Here is a 21,190-nt window from a genome sequence, read left to right as displayed (position 1 = left end):
TACACATAAACCAGTATCTATCTATCTATCATCTATCTATCAATCTATAGGCAGCTATAAATTTGGAGAAAAATTAAGGCATTATTCATGAACAAATTTAATTTGCTTTAAAACAATAAGATTAATGATATTTTCATTCAATAATGTTAACTTTCATGTATCATTTTCCAAAAGGTGAAGCAACTGTTGTGGAAATTAAAGACTCAGATTTCTACAATGAGACTGAACCAATGAATAAAGTTTTTGGATGGCAATAAAGGAGTCTCAGTAAAAAGGAATATTTAGATTAAATAGAATAACTTCATCACAGATAAAAAGAAAAAAAAAAAATCACTTCACAAAACAGCCAGTAGAGGTCCTCAGTCCCATATTTTATCAATTCTATTACTGTCCTGAAAAATCTCTCCCTATTCAATAAGGAACTGGTTCCAGGGACTCATTTGCTTACTTCAGATAATTACTCACAATGCATCGCCTCCAGGTTTAGATTGAGATGGAAAAGAACATATTTAAATCAAAAATACAATTAATTCTCACAGATTTTTTAAAAATACAATTAATATGTGCAACAATGTATAATGTGTTGAAAGAAATACAGATACAAAAGAATGAGGGAGTAAAAGTGCAAGTTACATGTTTTAAATCAGTTTTCAGAAAAATTCAACAGATAAAGGTGAAGAATGTGGAGGAGAAGACAAAGCCATTGTATATGGGTGTCATTGCTGATCTTTTCACTTTTCTTCCTTTCTCAGTTTGAACTATTGTTTTACTTCTAGGAGAAAAATAAAAGGATTCATATAGGACATTCTTTAGGTAAAAATCCTAAATACTGTGTTTTATCATTAAATATAAATTTTAAAAAGGATTTAATAGAATCAGAAATAGAAATGACTAATGAGGTTGTTGCTATCTGAGATAATTAGAAAATATTTCTGAGTTGCCAATCTTTCTCTTCCTTTTTCTTTTTGTCTCAACACTGAGACAGCATTGAAACTTCTCTTAAAAGGAAATACTCATTGGATGACCACCAGAGAAACTTAGGCATCTCTCTTGATAAAGCTTACTGGTTTACTGGTGTTGTGTTACGGTTAATTGACAATATGTGCAAGATATGAAAAACCTAATATTTGCTCAAAAAAAGAAGTAAACATTTAAGACAATGGTCAAAGCTCAATCTCTTTGGGTCTTAGCTTCCTAATCTAAGTAATACTTTGAGGTTATTGTGTTTGTGGAGGAATGTGTCAGGGAGGGCACCCCAAGGGATATAATTTAATGACCTGACATAGATGTATATACTAGGAAGATTAACTAGACATCATCTCATGGCCAAAAATAAATATAATGGAAATTAGATGACTAGGAAGGAAGGATTCTGAGTAAAGTTGAGTTAAATAATCTCAAAGTAAAAGAAAAAGGAAGGGTCATTTAGGAAATTGTCTTCTCATTCTTTTTTTTCTTTTTATTTATTTATTTTTTATTATACTTGAAGTTCTACGGTACATGTGCACAAAGTTTAGGTTTGTTGCATATGTATACATGTGCCATGTTGGTGTGCTGCACCCATTAACTCGTCATTTACATTAGGTATATCTCCTAACGCTATCCCTCCCCCCCACCCCATAATAGGTCGTGGTGTGTGATGTTCCCCTTCCTGTGTCTAAGTGTTTTCATTGTTCAATTCCCACCTATGAGTGAGAACATGCGGTGTTTGGTTTTCTGTTCTTGCAATAGTCTGCTGAGAATGATGATTTCCAGCTGCATCCATGTCCCTACAAAGGACATCAACTCATCCTTTTTTATGGCTGCATAGTATTCCATGGTGTATATATGCCACATTTTCTTAATCCATTCTGTCACAGATGGACATTTGGGTTGGTTCCAAGTCTTTGCTGTTGTGAATAGTGCCACAATAAACATACCTGTGCATGTGTCTTTATAGCAGCATGATTTATAATCCTTTGGGCATATACCCAGTAATGGGATGGCTGGGTCAAATGGCATTTCTAGTTCTAGATCCTTGAGGAATCGTCACACTGTTTTCCACAATGGTTGAACTAGTTTACAGTCCCGCCAACAGTGTAAAAGCGTTCCTATTTCTCCACATCCTCTCCAGCACCTGTTGTTTCCTGACTTTTTAATGATAGCCATTCTAACTGGTGTGAGATGGTATTTCATTGTGGTTTTGATTTGCATTTCTCTGATGACCAGTGACGATGAGCATTTTTTCATGTGTCTGTTGACTGCATAAATGTCTTCTTTTGAGAAGTGTCTGTTCATATCCTTTGCCCACTTTTTGATGGGGTTGTTTGTTTTTTTTCTGATAAATTTGTTTGAGTTCTTTGTGGACTCTGGATATTAGCCCTTTGTCAGACGAGTAGATTGTAAAAATTTTCTCCCATTCTGTAGGTTGCCTGTTCATTCTGATGGTAGCTTCTTTTGCTGTGCAGACGCTCTTTAGTTTAATTAGATCCCATTTGTCAATTTTGGCTTTTGCTGCCGTTGCTTTTGGTGTTTTAGACATGAAGTCCTTGCCCATGCCTATGTCCTGAATGGTATTGCCTAGGTCTTCTTCTAGGGTTTTTATGATTTTAGGTCTAACATTTAAGTCTCTAATCCATATTGAATTAATTTTTGTATAAGGTGTAAGGAAGGGATCCAGTTTCAGCTTTCTACATATGGCTAGCCAGATTTCCCAGCACCATTTATTAAATAGGGAATCCTTTCCCCATTTCTTGTTTTTGTCAGGTTTGTCAAAGATCAGATGGTTGTAGATGTGTGGTATTATTTCTGAGGACTCTGTTCTGTTCCATTGGTCTATATCTCTGTTTTGGTACCAGTACCATGCTGTTTGGGTTACTGCAGCCTTGTAGTATAGTTTCAAGTCAGGTAGTGTGATGCCTCCAGCTTTGTTGTTTTGGCTTAGGATTGTCTTGGCATTGCAGGCTCTTATTTGGTTCCATATGAACTTTAAAGTAGTTTTTTCCAATTCTGTGAAGAAAGTGATTGGTAGCTTAATGGGGATGGCATTGAATCTATAAATTACCTTGGGCAGTATGGCCATTTTCATGATATTGATTCTTCCTATCCATGAGCATGGAATGTTCTTCCATTTGTTTGTGTCCTCTTATTTCATTGAGCAGTGGTTTGTAGTTCTCCTTGAAGAGGTCCTTCACATCCCTTGTAAGTTGGATTCCTAGGCATTTTATTCTCTTTGAAGCAGTTGTGAATGGGAGTTCACTCATGATTTGGCTCTCTGTTTGTCTCTTATTGGTGTATAAGAATGCTTGTGATTTTGCACAATGATTTGTATCTTGAGACTTTGCTGAAGTTGTTTATCAGCTTAAGTAGGTTTTGGGCTGAGATGATGGGGTTTTCTAAATATACAATCATGTCACTGCAAACAGATTGGCTGTGAGTCTGTCATAAATAGCTCTGATTATTTTGAGACACGTTCCATTAATGCTGAATTTATTGAGAGTTTTTAGCATGAAGGGCTGTTGAATTTTGTCAAAGACCTTTTCTACATCTATTGAGATAATCATGTGGTTTTTGTCTTTGTTTCTGTTTATATGCTGGATTACGTTTATTGATTTGCATATGTTGAACCAGCCTTGCATCCCAGGGATGAACCCCACTTGATCATGGTGGATAAGTTTTTTGATATGCTACTGGATTTGGTTTGCCGGTATTTTATTGAGGATTTTTGCATCGATGTTCATCAGGGACATTGGTCTAAAATTCTCTTTTTTTGTTGTGTCTCTGCCAGGCTTTGGTATCAGGATGATGTCGGCCTCCTAAAATGAGTTAGGGAGGGTTCCCTATTTTCCTCTTGATTGGAATAATTTCAGAAGGAAATGTACCAGCTCCTCCTTGTACCTCTGGCAGAATTTGGCTGTGAATCCATCTGGTCTTGAACTTTTTTTGGTAGGTAGGCTATTAATTATTGCCTCAATTTCAGAGCCTGTCATTGGTCTATTCAGGGATTCTACTTTTTCCTGGTTTAGTCTTGGGACAGTGTATGTCTCCAGGAATTTATCCATTTCTTCTAGGTTTTCTAGTTTATTTGTGTAGAGGTGTTTATAGTATTCTCTGATGGTGGTTTGTATTTCTGTGGGGTCGGTGGTGATATCTCCTTTATCATTTTTTATTGTGTCTATTTGATTCTTCTCTCTTTTCTTCTTTATTAGTCTTGCTAGCGGTCTATCAATTTTGTTGATCTTTTCAAAAAACCAGCTCCTGGATTCATTGATTTTTTTGAAGGGTTTGCTGTGTCTCTATCTCCTTCAGTTCTGCTCTGATCTTAGTTATTTCTTCCCTCTGCTAGCTTTTGAATGTGCTTGCTCTAGCTTCTCTAGTTCTTTTAACTGTGTTGTTAGGGTGTCAATTTTAGATCTTTCCTGCTTTCCCTTGTGGGCATCTCGTGTTATAAATTTCCCTCTACACACCGCTTTAAATGTGTCCCAGAGATTCTCGTATGTTGTGTCTTTGTTCTCATTGGTTTCAAAGAACATCTTTATTTCTGCCTTCATTTCGTTATGTACCCAGTAGTCATTCAGGAGCAGGTTGTTCATTTACCATGTAGTTGAGAGGTTTTGTGTGTTTCTTAGTCCTGAGTTCTAGTTTGATTGCACTGTGGTCTGAGAGACAGTTTGTTATAATTTCAGTTCTTGTACATTTGCTGAGGAGTGCTTTCCTTCCAACTGTGTGGTCAATTTTGGAATAAGTGCAATGTGGTGCTGAGAAGAATGTATATTCTGTTGATTTGGGGTGGAGAGTTCTGTAGATGTCTGTTAGTTCTGCTTGGTGCATAACTGAGTTCAAGTCTTGGATATCCTTGTTAACTTTCTGTCTTGTTGATCTGTCTAATGTTGACAGTGTGGTGTTAAAGTCTCCCATTATTATTGTCTGGGAGTCTAAGTCTCTTTGTAAGTCTCTAAGGACTTGCTTTATGAATCTGGGTGCTCCTGTATTGGGTGCATATATATTTAGGATAGTTCGCTTTTCTTGTTGAATTGATACCTTTACCATTATGTAATGGCCTTCTTTGCCTCTTTTGATCTTTGTTGGTTTAAAGTCTGTTTTATCAGAGAGTAGGATTGCAACCCCTGTCATTTTTTGTTTTCCATTTGCTTGGTAGATCTTCCTCCATCCCTTTATTTTGAGCCTATGTATGTCTCTGCCTGTGCGATGGGTCTCCTGAATACAGCAGACTGATGGATCTTGACTCTTTATCCAGTTTGCCAGTCTGTGTCTTTTAATTGGAGCATTTAGCCCATTTACATTTAAGGTTAATATTGTTATGTGTGAATTTGTTCCTGTCGTTATGATGTTAGCTGGTTATTTTGATCGTTAGTTGATGTAGTTTCTTCCTAGCATCGATGGTCTTTACATTTTGGCATGTTTTTGCAGTGGCTGGTACCGGTTGTTCCTTTCCATGTTTAGTCCTTCCTCAAGGAGCTCTTGGAGGGCAGGCCTGGTGGTGACAAAATCTCTCAGCATTTGCTTGTCTGTAAAGGATTTTATTTCTCTTCACTTATGAAACTTAGTTTGGCTTGATATAAAGTTCTCAGTTGAAAATTCTTTTCTGTAAGAATGTTGAATATTGACCCTCACTCTCTTCTGGCTTGTAGAGTTTCTGCCAGGAGATCCACGGTTAGTCTGATGGACTTCCCTTTGTGGGTAACCCGACCTTTCTCTCTGGCTGCCCTTAACATTTTTTCCTTCATTTCAACTTTGGTGAATCTGACAATTTTGTGTCTTGGAGGTGCTCTTCTCGAGGAGTATCTTTGTGGCACTCTCTGTATTTCCTGAATTTGAATGTTGGTCTACCTTACTAGGTTGGGGAAGTTCTCCTGGATGATATCCTGCAGAGTGTTTTCCAACTTGGTTTCATTTTCCCTGTCACTTTCAGATGCACTAATCAGACGTAGATTTGGTCTTTTCACATAGTCCCATATTTCTTGGAGGGTTTGTTTGTTTCTTTTTACTCTTCTTTCTCTAAACGCCTCTTCTCACTTCATTTCATTCATTTGATCTTCAATCACTGGTACTCTTTCTTCCAGTTGATCGAATCAGTTACTGAAGCTTGTGCATTTGTCACGTAGTTCTCGTGCCATGGTTTATAGCTCTATCAGGTCATTTAAGGACTTCTCTTTTGATTATTCTAGTTAGCCATTCCTCTAATCTTTTTTTCAAGGTTTTTAACTTCTTTGCGATGGGTTCGAACTTCCTCCTTTAGCTCTGAGAAGTTTGATCAGCTGAAGCCTTCTTCTCTCAATTTGTCAAAGCCATTCAATGTCCAGTTTTATTCCGTTGCTGGCAAGGAGCTGCGTTCCTTTGGAGGGGGAGAAGTGCTCCTCAAGGATCTAGAACTAGAAGTACCATATGACCCAGCCATCCCCCCAAAAGATTATAACTCATCCTGCTATAAAGACACATGCACACATATGTTCACTGTGGCAGTATTCACGATAGCAAAGAATTGGAATCAATCCAAATGTCCATCAGTGACAGACTGGATTAAGAAAATGTGGCACATATACACCATGGAATACTATGCAGCCATAAAAAAGGCTGAGTTTGTGTTCTTTGTAGGGACATGGATGCAGCTGGAAACCATCATTCTCAGCAGACTATTGCAAGAACAGAAAACCAAACACCGCATGTTCTCACTCATATGTAGGAACTGAACAATGAGATCACTTGGACTCAGGAAGGGGAACATCACACACCAGGGTCTATTATGGGGGATGGTGAGGGGAGAGGGATTGCATTGGGAGTTATACCTAATGTAAATGACGAGTTGATGGGTGCTGACGATTTGATGGGTGCAGCACACCAACATGGCGCAAGTATACATATGTAAAAAACCTGCACATTATGCACATGTATCCTAGAACTTAAAGTATAATAATAATAATAAAAAAAAAGAAAACACGCTAAACATTGGCCAGACTGTGACAGGAGTCACTTGTATCTCCTTCCTTACACATCTAAATGTTGCAAGACATACCCAATAACTGAATATTACTTGTAAGAACACTGAAAATTAGTTATAAGATATGGGATTAGAAGCGTTATTTTCTTTTAAATATATTTTTCTTGAAAATATATCCATGGACTACGGACATTTGTTTTCATATATTTCAGTCATTTTGTCCTCAATTTACTCCTGTTTAGTTCCTAGATTATGAGTTACTCATAATGCCCCAATTTTTCTTTCATTAGATTTTAGTCTTGCGCATCGAATATTTCAATCATGACCACTTCTTTTTTATAGAGAAATTGCCAGGGTTCTCAGGCTAAGTAATGGAGGAGAAAAGTTGAAGAGCAAAGGATATAGAGGGAAAGCTAACAGACAACTTTTTCCCCAAGGTCACCAAACTGGCAAAGAGATGGACTGGTTCCTAAGTTCCCACATTAGGGTTGGACCTCAGTGTCCAAAGATAATATGATTGATGGTGTTAAGAAAACTTTATCTTCTAGTTATATTAAAAATAGAAACAAATTTTTAAAATTAAATTTGAGTTTAAAATTTTCACTTTAACATTTTATCACTGATTTCCATTACATTCGGTGGACAAGATGCATTATTCTGAAACCAAACCAAATGAAAACACACACAAAAACCTTACAACATTTTGTGATTGTGTTGAGATTTTTACACTGAGATAGAGACAAATATCTTTGGCCAGTCTCAAGTGTAGATCATGGTGATGATTTTATCATATTTTCATGTTATTCTGTCAGTAATTCCACACAGGTATGTCTGTGAATAAAGAGACTGTATGGCTCTTTAGATAAAGGGAAAATTTATAAATCTTCTCCTGCTGCCAAAATTACTTTTTCCATTTGAATATTTATTATTTCTGTTTTGTGATAAAAATAAGAACCATAATCTATTTTCAATGCCATACTAACTTTATTAAGATGGAAAAAGGGTTAAATCAAAGAAGACATTTGTTAAATAAATATCAAATTCGATATGGCATAGGAAATGAGTTGCTGGTAGATATGTCTAGCTCATTGCTTCTGTTTTTATTCAGACCTTGTTCCTAATACATGCCAAATAATGACGGTTAAGACTAGATCTCCTTTCAGCGTTTGTATGTGTGTGTTTGGGGAAACTGCGAGGAGGTTGGTCTGTCTACTTTATGATGTTGGCTGTGATACAAAGAAAAACTCAAGAAAAGCAAGGTTCAAGTAGTGGTGAAAGATGGGAAACTCATATATTATCAATCCATATTTTTGTCCCTCTCCGTAGTTTTGCTCTTCCACCTTTATCTAAAATAAATAAGGAATTACCTGAGGCAGAATATTGATGGATCTATTTTTTAAATTGATTATTTTTCAATGCTAAGGCTTAAAAATAATTAGGGTTTACAAGGGGCTCATGGAAAAGACTTATTTGTTTATAAGCTTCTTGTTAACCTTCCCCATTCTTTACATTTTTGAAAATGTGAGGATAGATATTTCCCCCACACTTAATTTTTCTTGTCATTTAAATGTTGTCATTATTAATATACAAAAATATTTTATTTGGAATTTGATTATGTATTTACATCAGTTTGAATACAGGCTTAACAGATATGTACCTTTATATTTTCAAAGAAAAAATACTAGGAAATTAACAGTGAGTGTAATTTCAATTGTGCATCTACCTAATTAGATAAATGAATTGTTTTCAGCCAGCTTAGAAACACTCCAAATGTAATATAGTGTAATTGCTATTTATAAACATATAAATTCAATTTCAGGTTCTTCAATAATTTAATTAAAAGTTATTCCTGTATATTCATTATAGCAGGACTTTAATGTTGGATAACTTGGCTAATGTATACAACTGGAATAATAATGCTATACACCTAAAATTTGTTATATTTATAATGAGATATATATTAATGGCAATTTTTTATTAGATACTTTTTTTTACAATTAATACAACTTGATAAAGTTTTACAGCATTAGTTTTTGCAAAGGACAGTAAAGGACAAAGAAGAGCTTGAAACAGTTAAGAAATAAATATATTGTTTCATAAACTTCTTAGATTACTTTAGAAGTTACTGCTACATGCTGAAGTATAATTTTGGCAAAAGATTAAAAGAACCCTAAAGATTACAATATTGACTATGTAAGCATTCTAAAGTAATTATTAGAAGTATATGTACTTTAATTACTTTTAATAGAAAATACTGTACAGTAAAAAAATAGTATCAACAGTGTAGTGATACAAAAATGGTAAAATAGTACAAAAAAGCATTAATTTACCTTGTGGCTTTAGTTGAATTAATAGAATTCTCTGAGTCTCAGTTTCCTAATTTGGACTGAATGATCTGTAGGATTTAAAATTCAAAAATGGCCTATATCTATAATATTGCTATCACACAACTTCAAAGAACTTCAGTATCACGCAATGTCAATGTAATCATGTATTTACTTAAAGCAACAAGAGTTTTAGAATACGAGTTTATACATAAGTTTAGCTTATTAGATCAAAGCATTTCATTTTGAGGAAACTACCAAGCTTACATGATTATTATCATTCAAGGAAAAACTACTTTATTCCCTGGAAGATGAAATGTTATCTGGAATTTTCATTTTGTTGTTGGCATTCACATTTTAGGGATACCTAAGGAAACCAAACTGGTTTTTACTATTATCGGTCATAGTTGGTATTGATGGTACCGAAAAATGTAATCACTTATTTGGAGTGAGATGTTCAGTACTTTCCTTTCTACATGTAACACTTTAAAAACCTTGTTTGGAAGAGAAGTTTATTTTTCCTACAGGAGCTGGTGATCCTTTTGAAGTGGAATTAGGTGCCTGTCGTCATGGCAACACAAGATTCCACACTCCTGCTTTTCTCAATGTATATTTTTCTGAGTCAGGGTGTTTATAAGTGTTTTTTTCATTGATGATAGTGCGTGGTTATTGGCATTGAGTAACTAGATCAACCGATGACATCTACGGTGCCTGTCAACTGAATTTCTAAGATATTGAACATTCCAAAAGAAGTGATTGTAGTGTCTCTTTTAGGATGGAGTTGGGATACTAACTTTCACTTTTTTAAATACTTTGATGAGTCTATTTAATGCAAATGGCTATAACAAGCAACACCCGTATATGTCGGTGGCTTAGCACAACAAATGATATTTTGTCTTGATTATACCAGGTGGTTGACAGGGCATAGCTGTACCAGAGGGTGACTTGTCTCTGTTGACCCTCAGAGGCTACTAGGAGTCTTCCACTGGATCTCCTTCATCTGCCTGGCTAAGAAGCCAAGAAGGAAAGCATGCAGAATCACACAGGTTGTTTATGGCTAGTTCTGGAAGTTGCACTCATCAGTTCTGTATACACTGCAGGACCCAATGAAATAGTCCTAACTAACTTCAAAGGAAGCAGGGATATGTAGTCTTCTTGAGTACTAGAAAGAGAAAATGGAATTGGCAAACAGTCTGTCTCTGCCATAGTGCCTTTTTGTTTACAAATGTTCTATGTGTAATTGGTATATCTTTGGGGAAATTAGATCTCTCTATTTAAAATTCACTTTGAATGATGAACAGGTGGTAGCTGATGTATTAATTTAAATTTATCCTTGTTGCTTTTTCATGAAAGACTTGTTCATTATTTCTTTCCTTACAATTTAGGGTATTCTGACTTTAACCATTAAGTTTTTATTTTTTATATTTATTGCTACCTTAGGATCTTACTTTAATTATTAAGCTTTTGGTTCTGTTAAAGAGAACTTCATAACTTACAAAATAATAATCATAACAGGACTTTAAAAATTCCTCAGAGGCAAGATGAACTTCATTTGAAGTAATTGAAAGTCAATTATTTTGTTCTAAAGTATCACTTTTACTTTAATTACCTGCTATTACAAGAAAAGTTTCTTAATAATCTTTTCGCTGTTCCTTACATCTGCAGTAAGTATATAGCCATGTGTGGCCAATTAAAGATGTTCATAAATACTTTGACACTTCTCCATTGTTAACTGGAGGCTATACTCCCTCCTTTGAATCTGGGTGACCCCTGTGACTGCTTTGAAACTAGAATAAGGCAGAGATGATGCAGTGCAAGTACTCAGGTTTATATCTTAAGGCAATGGCAGCTTTTCCTCTTGTCTTCTGGAATTGATACTCTTAGAATGAAGCCACCGTACTGTAGGGCTTAAAGCCACATGGGAGCCATGTGTAGGAGACTTGGATAACAGCTCCAGTGAATGCCTCATCCTGCAACCAGCATCAATTGTCAGTCATGTGAGTGAGCCATCTTGGATGTTAGTCCAACAGAGCCTTCAGAGGATTTCATTCAGCCCCAGGTTCTTTCTGAATGCAATCAGCCAGAGATTCCAAAAAAGCTGTCTGGCTGTTCAGGTCAAGTTAGAAATGTGAGAGATCATAATAATACCTGTTTATGTCACAATAAAAACCTAGAACACTGTATTTTTCCTTATTAAGATTTTATTCCTAAAAGTCTTCTAACACCATCATTACAAAGTGTTTTTTTAATCCAACCTTTGAATATGGTTGAACAATTATGGGATTTAGATAAATGAATATGAATTACATCTCTTCTTTTTATTTTTGTATGTATCAATCTATGTGTCTATCTACCTACCTATACCTACCTATCTGTTTGTATTGATTGCAACCTAGCTGCCAGCTGAGACAAGTTTGTGGGTTAATATTTGAGTCTGAGTGACATTGCCAAGGACTGGGTTCAATGAGATATATGTTTCAAGGTTGCCAGCAGGCAATATTCTTATAATTTTCTGGGTCATTGCCATAAACTAGAATTCTAAGACTATAATCATTTCGTCTAAGGAAGCATCAAACTCAACAGTTTGTCCTGGGTGGCAATGTCAATGTACGGTATAGCTGGTGGGCAAACTTGGTCACTAGAGAGAACTGCACATGTGCAGTTGTTCAAGAAACAGGGAATACAAACATTGTTGTTAAATGATGTGAATTCAGGCAGGTCAGGCCATGTGTGGATTATGATGAGCTATATCCTTATATTCCATTACTTGGAAGATCCAGAAAGGATCAGATTACCTTAAGTTCTTGCTTCATATAGAGGTCTGGATCCTAAAATGATACCACCACTAATTCAGTTTTTTTTTGTTTCCATAATGTCTGTTAAAGGTGAATATTCTCTTGGAGACTAGTACTTGGAATAAACTTACTCAGATGTTAGAGATTTTCATATATATTGTTTTTTTTTCCTAAGAAGAGAGGAGCCTTTAAAGATAATTGGTGTTATTCTTGGGAAGATGCTGAATGTTGAAATAGAGAAAAAAGAGAGATGTCATATATTGCATACTTTATGCTTTCATCTGAGCTAATGCTAAATGCACTGTGTAAGAATTATAAATGCATTTATAGTTCTGTTTGCTGCATTCTGCTGGTATCCTTAGAAGTCATATGAGCTTTGAGGCAGGCCCATATATTTTGTAAAGTAGTAATATAATAAATCAATAACATTTATTACAACTCATTAATTGATAAACATTCCTTTTACCAATCTTCTTCCAGGGCATACGTAAAATGTTGGAAACTGACAATGTGAATTCTGAACAGAATACGATAGCGCTTTCTTCAACAGGCATAGGCTTAGGATTAGAAGCCTTTTGGTAGTTCCCTAATGTGTTATGTACAAAGGGAATAAAAATCTAAGACATCTTTTGAGAAATGTCTGTTCATATCCTTTCCCCACTTTTTGATGGGGTTGTTTGTTTTTTTCTTGTATATTTGTTTGAGTTCTTTGTAGATTCCGGATATTAGCCCTTTGTCAGATGAGTAGGTTGCAAAAATTTTCTCCCATTCTGTAGGTTGCCTGTTCACTCTGATGGTAGTTTCTTTTGCTGTGCAAAAGCTCTTTAGTTTAATTAGATCCCATTTGACAATTTTGGCTTTTGCTGCTGTTGCTTTTGGTGTTTTAGACATGAAGTCCTTGCCCATGCCTATGTCCTGAATGGTACTACCTATGTTTTCTTCTAGGGTTTTTATGGTATTAGGTCTAACATTTAAGTCTCTAATCCATCTTGAATTAATCTTCGTATAAGGGGTAAGGAAAGCATCCAGTTTCAGCTTTCTACTTATGGCTAGCCAATTTTCCCAGCACCATTTATTAAATAGGGAATCCTTTCCCCATTTCTTGTTTCTCTCAGGTTTGTCAAAATCAGATGGCTGTAGATGTGTGGTATTATTTCTGAGGACTCTGTTCTGTTCCATTGGTCTATATCTCTGTTGTGGTACCAGTACCATGCTGTTTTGGTTACTGTAGCCTTGTAGTATAGTTTGAAGTCAGGTAGCGTGACGCCTCCAGCTTTGTCCTTTTGACTTAGGATTGTCTTGGCAATGCGGGCTCTTTTTTGGTTCCACATGAACTTTAAAGCAGTTTTTTCCAATTCTGTGAAGAAAGTAATTGGTAGCTTGATGGGGATGGCATTGAATCTATAAATAACCTTGGGCAGTATGGCCATTTTCATGATATTGATTCTTCCAATCCATGAGCATGGTATGTTCTTCCATTTGTTTGTGTCCTCTTTTATTTCACTGAGCAGTGGTTTGTAGTTCTCCTTGAAGAGGTCCTTTACATCTCTTGTAAGCTGGATTCCTAGGTATTTTATTCTCTTTGAAGACATCCATACAGCCAACAGACACATGAAAAAATGCTCATCATCACTGACCATTAGAGAAATGCAAATCAAAACCACAATGAGATTCCATCTCACACCAGTTAGAATGGCAATCATTAAGAAGTCAGGAAACAACAGGTGTTGGAGAGGATGTGGAGAAATAGGAACACTTTTACACTGTTGGTGGGATTGTAAACTAGTTCAACCATTATGGAAAACAGTATGGCGATTCCTCAAGGATCTAGAACTAGATGTACCATATGACCCAGCCATCCCACTACTGGGTATATACCCAAAGGATTATAAATTACTCTACTACAAAGACACATGCACACATATATTTATTGTGGCACTATTCACAATAGCAAAGACTTGGAATCAACCCAAATGTCCATCTGTGACAGAATGGATTAAGAAAATGTGGCATATATACACCATGGAATACTATGCAGCCATAAAAAAGGATGAGTTTGCGTCCTTTGTAGGGACATGGATGCAGCTGGAAACCATCATTCTTAGCAAACTATCACAAGAACAGAAAACCAAACACCGCATGTTCTCACTCATAGGTGGGAACTGAACAATGAGATCACTTGGACTCGGGAAGGGGAACATCACACACTGGGGCCTATCATGGGGAGGGGGGAGGAGGGAGGGATTGCATTGGGGAGTTATACCTGATATAAATGATGAATTGATGGGTGCTGACGAGTTGATGGGTGCAGCACACCAACATGGCATAAGTATATATATGTAACAAACCTGCATGTTATGCACATGTACCCTAGAACTTAAAGTATAATAAAAAAAAAAAAAATCTAAGACATCAGCTTCTACAGATAGTACAGGTAAAGTAACTTGATTGGCAGATGATTTTTTTGTTCCCAATTTCCTTCTACTGTTCTCTCTCTCTCTCTCTCTCTGTCGGAGCATATGGCCACAAAACTAGAAACTACATTTCTCAGGACTCTTGGTCAAGGGTGCTGGTGCTCACAAACTAAGTTATCACCAGTGGAGTGGAAATAGAAGTGATTTGGACAATTTTTGTCTTATTTTCTTAAAAATAAAAACTACTCTGGGTTTCGTGTATTTTTTTCCTTCTCGTAAATAGAACATAATGTTCTTGTGACCCAACTTCAACCATACAGATGAAAATAACACTTTAGGGGAAGTGGTAAAGCAATAAGGTGAAAGGCACCTATGAGCCCGAAGGACCTTGTGGATCAAGGCCACTTCAGCAACCTTGAACACTCCCCTTGGGATCATTATATGAAAGAGAAGTAAATTGTATCTTATATAGGCCAGTAATTTTTCTCACTTTTTAAAAGTAGCTTAGCCTTTATTGTAACTATTATGCTTCACCTTTTATGATTAAGGTAAATATTCTCTTCTATGAAGGAGTTCACCAGATAGCCTCATGTATGTGATAGTTAATTGCCCTAATAACTCGATGATGTTTAAAAAATTCTGAAAATGATGCAGTGGGTTGAATGCTGTCATAAATGTAGTCATAAAATATTATGTAAGTGACCCAATGAACGTATCTAACTTAGACAGTAAACCCAGTGGGAAGGCATCAAATATTTTCTTGTCAAAATATTCCCTATTTTTGTTGTCCACTTATTTATTTTAAACTTAGACCTCTATAGCTACTTGATGAGTATATTTTTCATTCACTTACTGTATCCTTACTTTGTTGTAGGTACTAGAGAAATCAAAGAAGCATTGGCTCTGATTGGAAGGAGTTCATGTTCTTGTCTGTTTTGATGAACATGGTCTCCCAGAATTCAGAACAGTGCCTACCATGTGAAGTACTTGGTGAATATTTGAAGATTAAATGAATATAGTTGATGAGAAAAGATATATACAAAAAGTTTAATAATATGAAGAAGTATTGGAGTGACAAATGGCCATTAAAACAAGAGGTATGGAGTTTAGAGTAGTGAGAGTCAACATGAGTATGCAAGTGCTGAAGTATGTGTGCAATTTAGCTGGAGAGGGTTTGCATTAGTTCCTGGGTATAATAACAAACAGTATACACAAAGATAAAGGCGTATAGATCAGCTCTGTCCACTAGAACTTACTGTGATGATGGGAGTGTTCACATCTGTACTGTCTAGTATGGTACCAACTAGCCACATGTGGCAATTGATCACTTGAAGCAAATATGACTGAGGAACTGACATTTAAATTTTATATAATTTTAGTTAATTAAAATTTAAATAACCACATGTGGCTAATATCTATCATATTGGAAACACAGGAATAGATAATTCAAGTAGTAAAAATGTATACACAAATATTTAGATATGAATGATACAGGTAAGTTTTTTTTATTTTTTTTATTTCAACTTTAATTAAACCAAATCCAGTAACTTTTCAATGCCTTACTAGAGGGTTGCCCCACAACTGAACCTTCATTTCTGGCGGGGAAGAAACCATGGCTTCAGGCACATGACTGAAGTTTGGCCATGTTCCATCATTAATGTTCCAACATCACCAGGGACACAAAGCTCAGCATGAGGACTTCTACCCAAATCTCCCTACGACAGGTACTTCTTCAACTCTTCCACCACCTCTTGAGGCTCAGGGAATTTCAGTTTACGTGGGGGCCCCTTCTTAATCCCAGTCCAGAGCTCCTCACTGCTGCCGTCCGGGCGCAGCAGCGTCACCTCGAAGCTGCCCCTTCGGGGCTTGGTCGGGTTCACCTTTACTGGAAGCTCTGGGGCCTCCAGGCGCAGCGCCTGACTCAGGGCCGCAGCGTTGCGCCCATAGACGCGTCAGCTCGTGCAATGCTCGATAACAACGGTTGCCTCCTCCATTCCCTCCCCGCTATCTGCCAGCTTCTCTCGCTTCTCGGCTGCGGCGACCACCGCGGCCTCAGCCTTCCGCTTCCTACTACGGGGAGCCATGGCGCCTAGAGCCCGGCCGAGAATCGATACAGGTAAGTTTTGAGGTTAGTGAGCTAACTCAGGTGCTGGAAGTGGAAGTTTAAGGTTAGGAGTACTGAACTCAGTACTAATCTAAAGGAAGGCTGAGGAAAGGTGTCTTCAAACCTCATTCAGAAACTGCCAAGTTTGCATTGGCTTTTCCATGGTACTGTTTCAGTTGTACACACACACACACACACACACACACACACACACACACACAACGTTGAAATGAGAACTATGTATTGAAAGATATTGAGAAAACTAAAAAGGTCAGTCAAGATTTTTTAAGCTGTAGCCCGTATTTTCTTCTCTTTGTAGTTTACTAGCTTAAAAAAATATAATTCTGAGACTGTGTGTGTCAAGACATCTAGATTCCAATTACAAGAGTTTTCATCAAATTATTTATTTCATGGGGAGCCATGACATGGTAACCTGCAGCATCTTTTAGTCTGATTGTTTTCCAGGAAATTATTATGTGTAAAGATAGAATTTAAAATGTTTTCACTAATTCTAGTATAATTTATTTGAAAGTTGTACATTATTTGTCAATTTTTCCAAGGAGATATTTTTTATCCTTAATGATAAATGTTGGTAGTTAATACTTTTGAACACAATTCTGAAATATAGTATGCTAAATTTTGTACATATATGTGAGAAAGAAAGAATTGAATAAGAAGGGAATATGGAGATTGAGGAATGGAAGATGAGGAAAAAGCAGGACGGAGGATACATTAATTAATTAATTAATTAATTTTTTATTTATTATACTTTAAGTTCTAGGGTACATGTGCATAACGTGCAGGTTTGTTACATATGTATACTTGTGCCATGTTGTTGTGCTGCACCCATCAACTCGTCAGCACCCATCAATTCATCATTTATATCAGGTATAACTCCCAATGCAATCCCTCCCCCCTCCCCTTCCCCCCTCCCCCCTCCCCATGATAGGCCCCAGTGTGTGATGTTCCCCTTCCCGAGTCCAAGTGATCTCATTGTTCAGTTCCCACCTATGAGTGAGAACATGCGGTGTTTGGTTTTCTGTTCTTGTGATAGTTTGCTAAGAATGATGGTTTCCAGCTGCATCCATGTCCCTACAAAGGACGCAAACTCAGAGGATACATTATTGACTTGTTTAATAGCATATTTAGTTTTATTGAATATTCGAGTTCATTCTCTCTATTCTCTGGATGCATGCTTCTGGTATGGAACAGTGGCAGGATTTCTCTAAACTGAGAAGTATCAGAATGCAATAAATCTCTCTTCTAGCTGTCATTGTGTATTGCATGGTGTAAGCCATGTGCAGTCTCCGTGAGATGGGAAAATAGGGTAGGAAAATAGAGAGAATATTTTTTCTTCTAGATATCAAGGTCATTTTATGAGATGTAAAGACAGAAATGTTTCTGGGAGGCATCCTGCTCACTCCCTTAAAGCTTTTGTCCATCTACTGTAAAAAAGCCAATTTCTACTTCTGTATGTGTGGAACTCCTATTGAGGATAAAAGTAAAGGACACACCTGGATCCAAAGGGGAATGTTTTAGCTTGACTTTTCTAAAATAAATTCCAGCAGGAAAAAAGTTAACATGAAATATTAAGCCCAGAAGATTCATTCCACACACAGTGATAGCTCTGTAATGTTTATTTCCTCTGCAGGAAACTCGATCCACTCTATATTGGTTTTAAATTGCTCTATCAGTCTCACCTCCAAATATTACCTTTATTCACCTGTGCAGCCATTTAAGAGAAGAGGTAGAAAAAAAAGGGTCTAACACGAAAGCTGCTGGAAACTTGAATGTTTAATTTGCAGCTATTTGTTTTTATTACTGGGTATTAACAGTTGAGTGGTGTGGGGTAAGTTACATTAGACACTTTAATATTCAGAATTAGCATTTCTAGATTGGGCATAATGAACTCAGTAAATTTTTGGTGAAAGAATTCAGTATGGATTTTTGTGTTGCATGTTTTAAATAGAAAATATACATGATTTAAGGAAAGCCTCCAGACTAGCTTCTACGCCCCTCTATTTGTAATCTTCTTTTCACTTATATAAAACAGTTATTGGGTCCTTAGTGTGTTATAGATATTCTGCTAGTCCCATTGTCAAGAAGCGTTTTGCAATTGGAATAAAATTACTTTCCTTAGAAAATCATTAATAGATTTTTTTGCTTATTGAGTAATTTTATTTTTCAATGAAATACATGTTTGAATATTTCATTGATTTTCTACATAGATTTTCTTTTACATCCCATCATGCTGGAACAGTTGTATTTCTTTAGGATATAAATAATTTATTACTATGGCTCCAAGGTCTTAATAATGGATTCATTAGCAAACAGTGCATCTCTGACTTATGACGTCATTATAAGAAAGACCATATGCAAGCTAAAACTATAAGATACCATATTTAAAAGATACTTTAGGGCCGGGCGCGGTGGCTCAAGCCTGTAATCCCAGCACTTTGGGAGGCCGAGACGGGCGGATCACGAGGTCAGGAGATCGAGACCATCCTGGCGAACACGGTGAAACCCCGTCTCTAATAAAAAATACAAAAAACTAGCCGGGAGAGGTGGCGGGCGCCTGTAGTTCCAGCTACTCAGGAGGCTGAGACAGGAGAATGGCGGGAACCCGGGAGGCGGAGCTTGCAGTGAGCTGAGATCCGGCCATTGCACTCCAGCCCAGGCAACAGAGCAAGACTCCGTCTCAAAAAATAAAAAATAAAAAAATAAAAATAAAAATAAAAGATACTTTATATCTTTATATATATGTATTCATTGTATATATGTATTCATTGTTGATTGTTGTCTAGATTAACACTTAATTGTGGTTGCAAAATAGTAAATTTTTTCTTATTAAAATTTGTTGTAAACAAGTCTTAAACTTGTAGAAAAGTTGGAAGTACAATACAGTACAGAAAAGTGTTGTGAATGATGGTTTCCAGCTGCATCCATGTCCCTACAAAGGACATGAACTCATCCTTTTTTATGGCTGCATAGTATTCCATGGTGTACATGTGCCACATTTTCTTTCTTTTTTTAAAAAATGTTTTATTTATTTTTATTATTATACTTTAAGTTCTAGGGTACATGTGCACAACGTGCAGGTTTATTACATATATATACCTGTGCCATGTTGGTGTGCTGCGCCCGTCAACTCATCAGCACCCATCAACTCATCATTTACATCAGGTATAACTCCCAATGCAATCCCTCCCCCCTCCCCCTCCCCCCTCCCCATAATAGGCCCCAGTGTGTGATGTTCCCCTTCCCGAGTCCCAGTGATCTCATTGTTCAGTTCCCACTGAGTGAGAACATGCGGTGTTTGGTTTTCTGTTCTTGTGATAGTTTGCTAAGAATGATGGTTTCTAGCTGCATCCATGTCCCTACAAAGGACACAAACTCATCCTTTTTTATGGCTGCATAGTATTCCATGGTGTATATGATGTGCCACATTTTCTTAATCCATCATTCTCAGCAAACTATTGCAAGAATAGAAAACCAAACACCGCATGTTCTCACTCATAGTTGGGAACTGAACAATGAGAACACTTGGGCACAGGAAGGGTAACACACACCAGGGCCTGTTGTGTGGGGAGGGGGGAGGGATAGCATTAGGAGATATACCTAAGTTAATTGACGAGTTAATGGGTGCAGCATACCAACATGGCACATGTATACATATGTAACAAGCCTGCACGTTGTGCACATGTACCCTAGAACATAAAGTATAATAATAAAAATAAATAAATAAAATAAAGTTATTGGCACCTTCAAAAGAAAAAAAAGAAAACTTGTTTTTCCTGTATTTTTGAAAGTTTCCTAATGATGTGATGCCCAACTCTTCCCTATATGTTAGTGTGCATTTCCTACAAGCAAGGTTATTCTCCTATATAACAAGAACTCAGCCATTAAAATTAGCAAATTAATATAAACATATTACTATGATCTAGTCTCAGATCCCATTCAAGTTTTACCAAATATCTTAATGTTATCCTTCATATCAAAAAGATCCAGTTGAAAATTATGCATCATCTTTAGTTGACACGCTTCTTAGTCTCTTTTGATCTGCAGCAGTTCCTCAGTCCTTCATTGCCTCTAATGCTTTTGGCTCTTTTGAAGATTATGGGCCACTTATTCTGTAGTATGTCTTTCAACTAGTATTCGGCTGTATTTCCTGATGATTAGATTTAGGTTATGCATCTTTGGAAGAAATATCACAAAAGTGATGCTGTTCGCTTGTTGCATCTTATCAGGTAGCTCATGATTTTGATTTGTACCATTACTGATGTTCACTTTCATCACTTGATTAAGGCAGTATCTGTCAGACTTTGCCACTGTGAAGTTGCTCTTTCCTCCTTTGTGATTACTTAATATTTCATGAAGAGATAGTTTGAAACTATGTGAATATACAACTCTTCAAAAAATTTTCAATGTATTAATTTATAGCAGTATGACTCATTCTATTTTATTTGATGAATTATAATTCATTACTGCCATTTTTTTATTTTGATACTCAAATTGATTTGGTCTGAGTCCCTGAAAAGTTGGCTTCTGTGTCTTTTTGACATGTCTCCTTTATTTCTTGAACACCTACCTATTTTCTGATATAAGGAGATAACACA

At 36.5% G+C, this 21,190-nt stretch overlaps 1 pseudogene across 1 annotated transcript; it reads right to left on the bottom strand.

Annotated features, from left to right (window-relative positions):
* Window positions 1-15,969: 15,969 nt before the first annotated feature.
* LOC117064863 lies at window positions 15,970-16,582 on the bottom strand (annotated as a pseudogene). The gene has a single exon (XR_004429715.1). The product of XR_004429715.1 is annotated as a selenoprotein H-like (transcript).
* Window positions 16,583-21,190: the final 4,608 nt, after the last annotated feature.

The sequence above is a fragment of the Trachypithecus francoisi genome, unplaced genomic scaffold (genome assembly GCF_009764315.1).
Source record: "Trachypithecus francoisi isolate TF-2019V2 unplaced genomic scaffold, Tfra_2.0 Lachesis_group2, whole genome shotgun sequence".
NCBI classification, from domain to species: domain Eukaryota; kingdom Metazoa; phylum Chordata; class Mammalia; order Primates; family Cercopithecidae; genus Trachypithecus; species Trachypithecus francoisi.
Note: the sequence above shows the minus strand (reverse complement) of the source record. Positions and strands in the feature narration are given on the sequence as shown.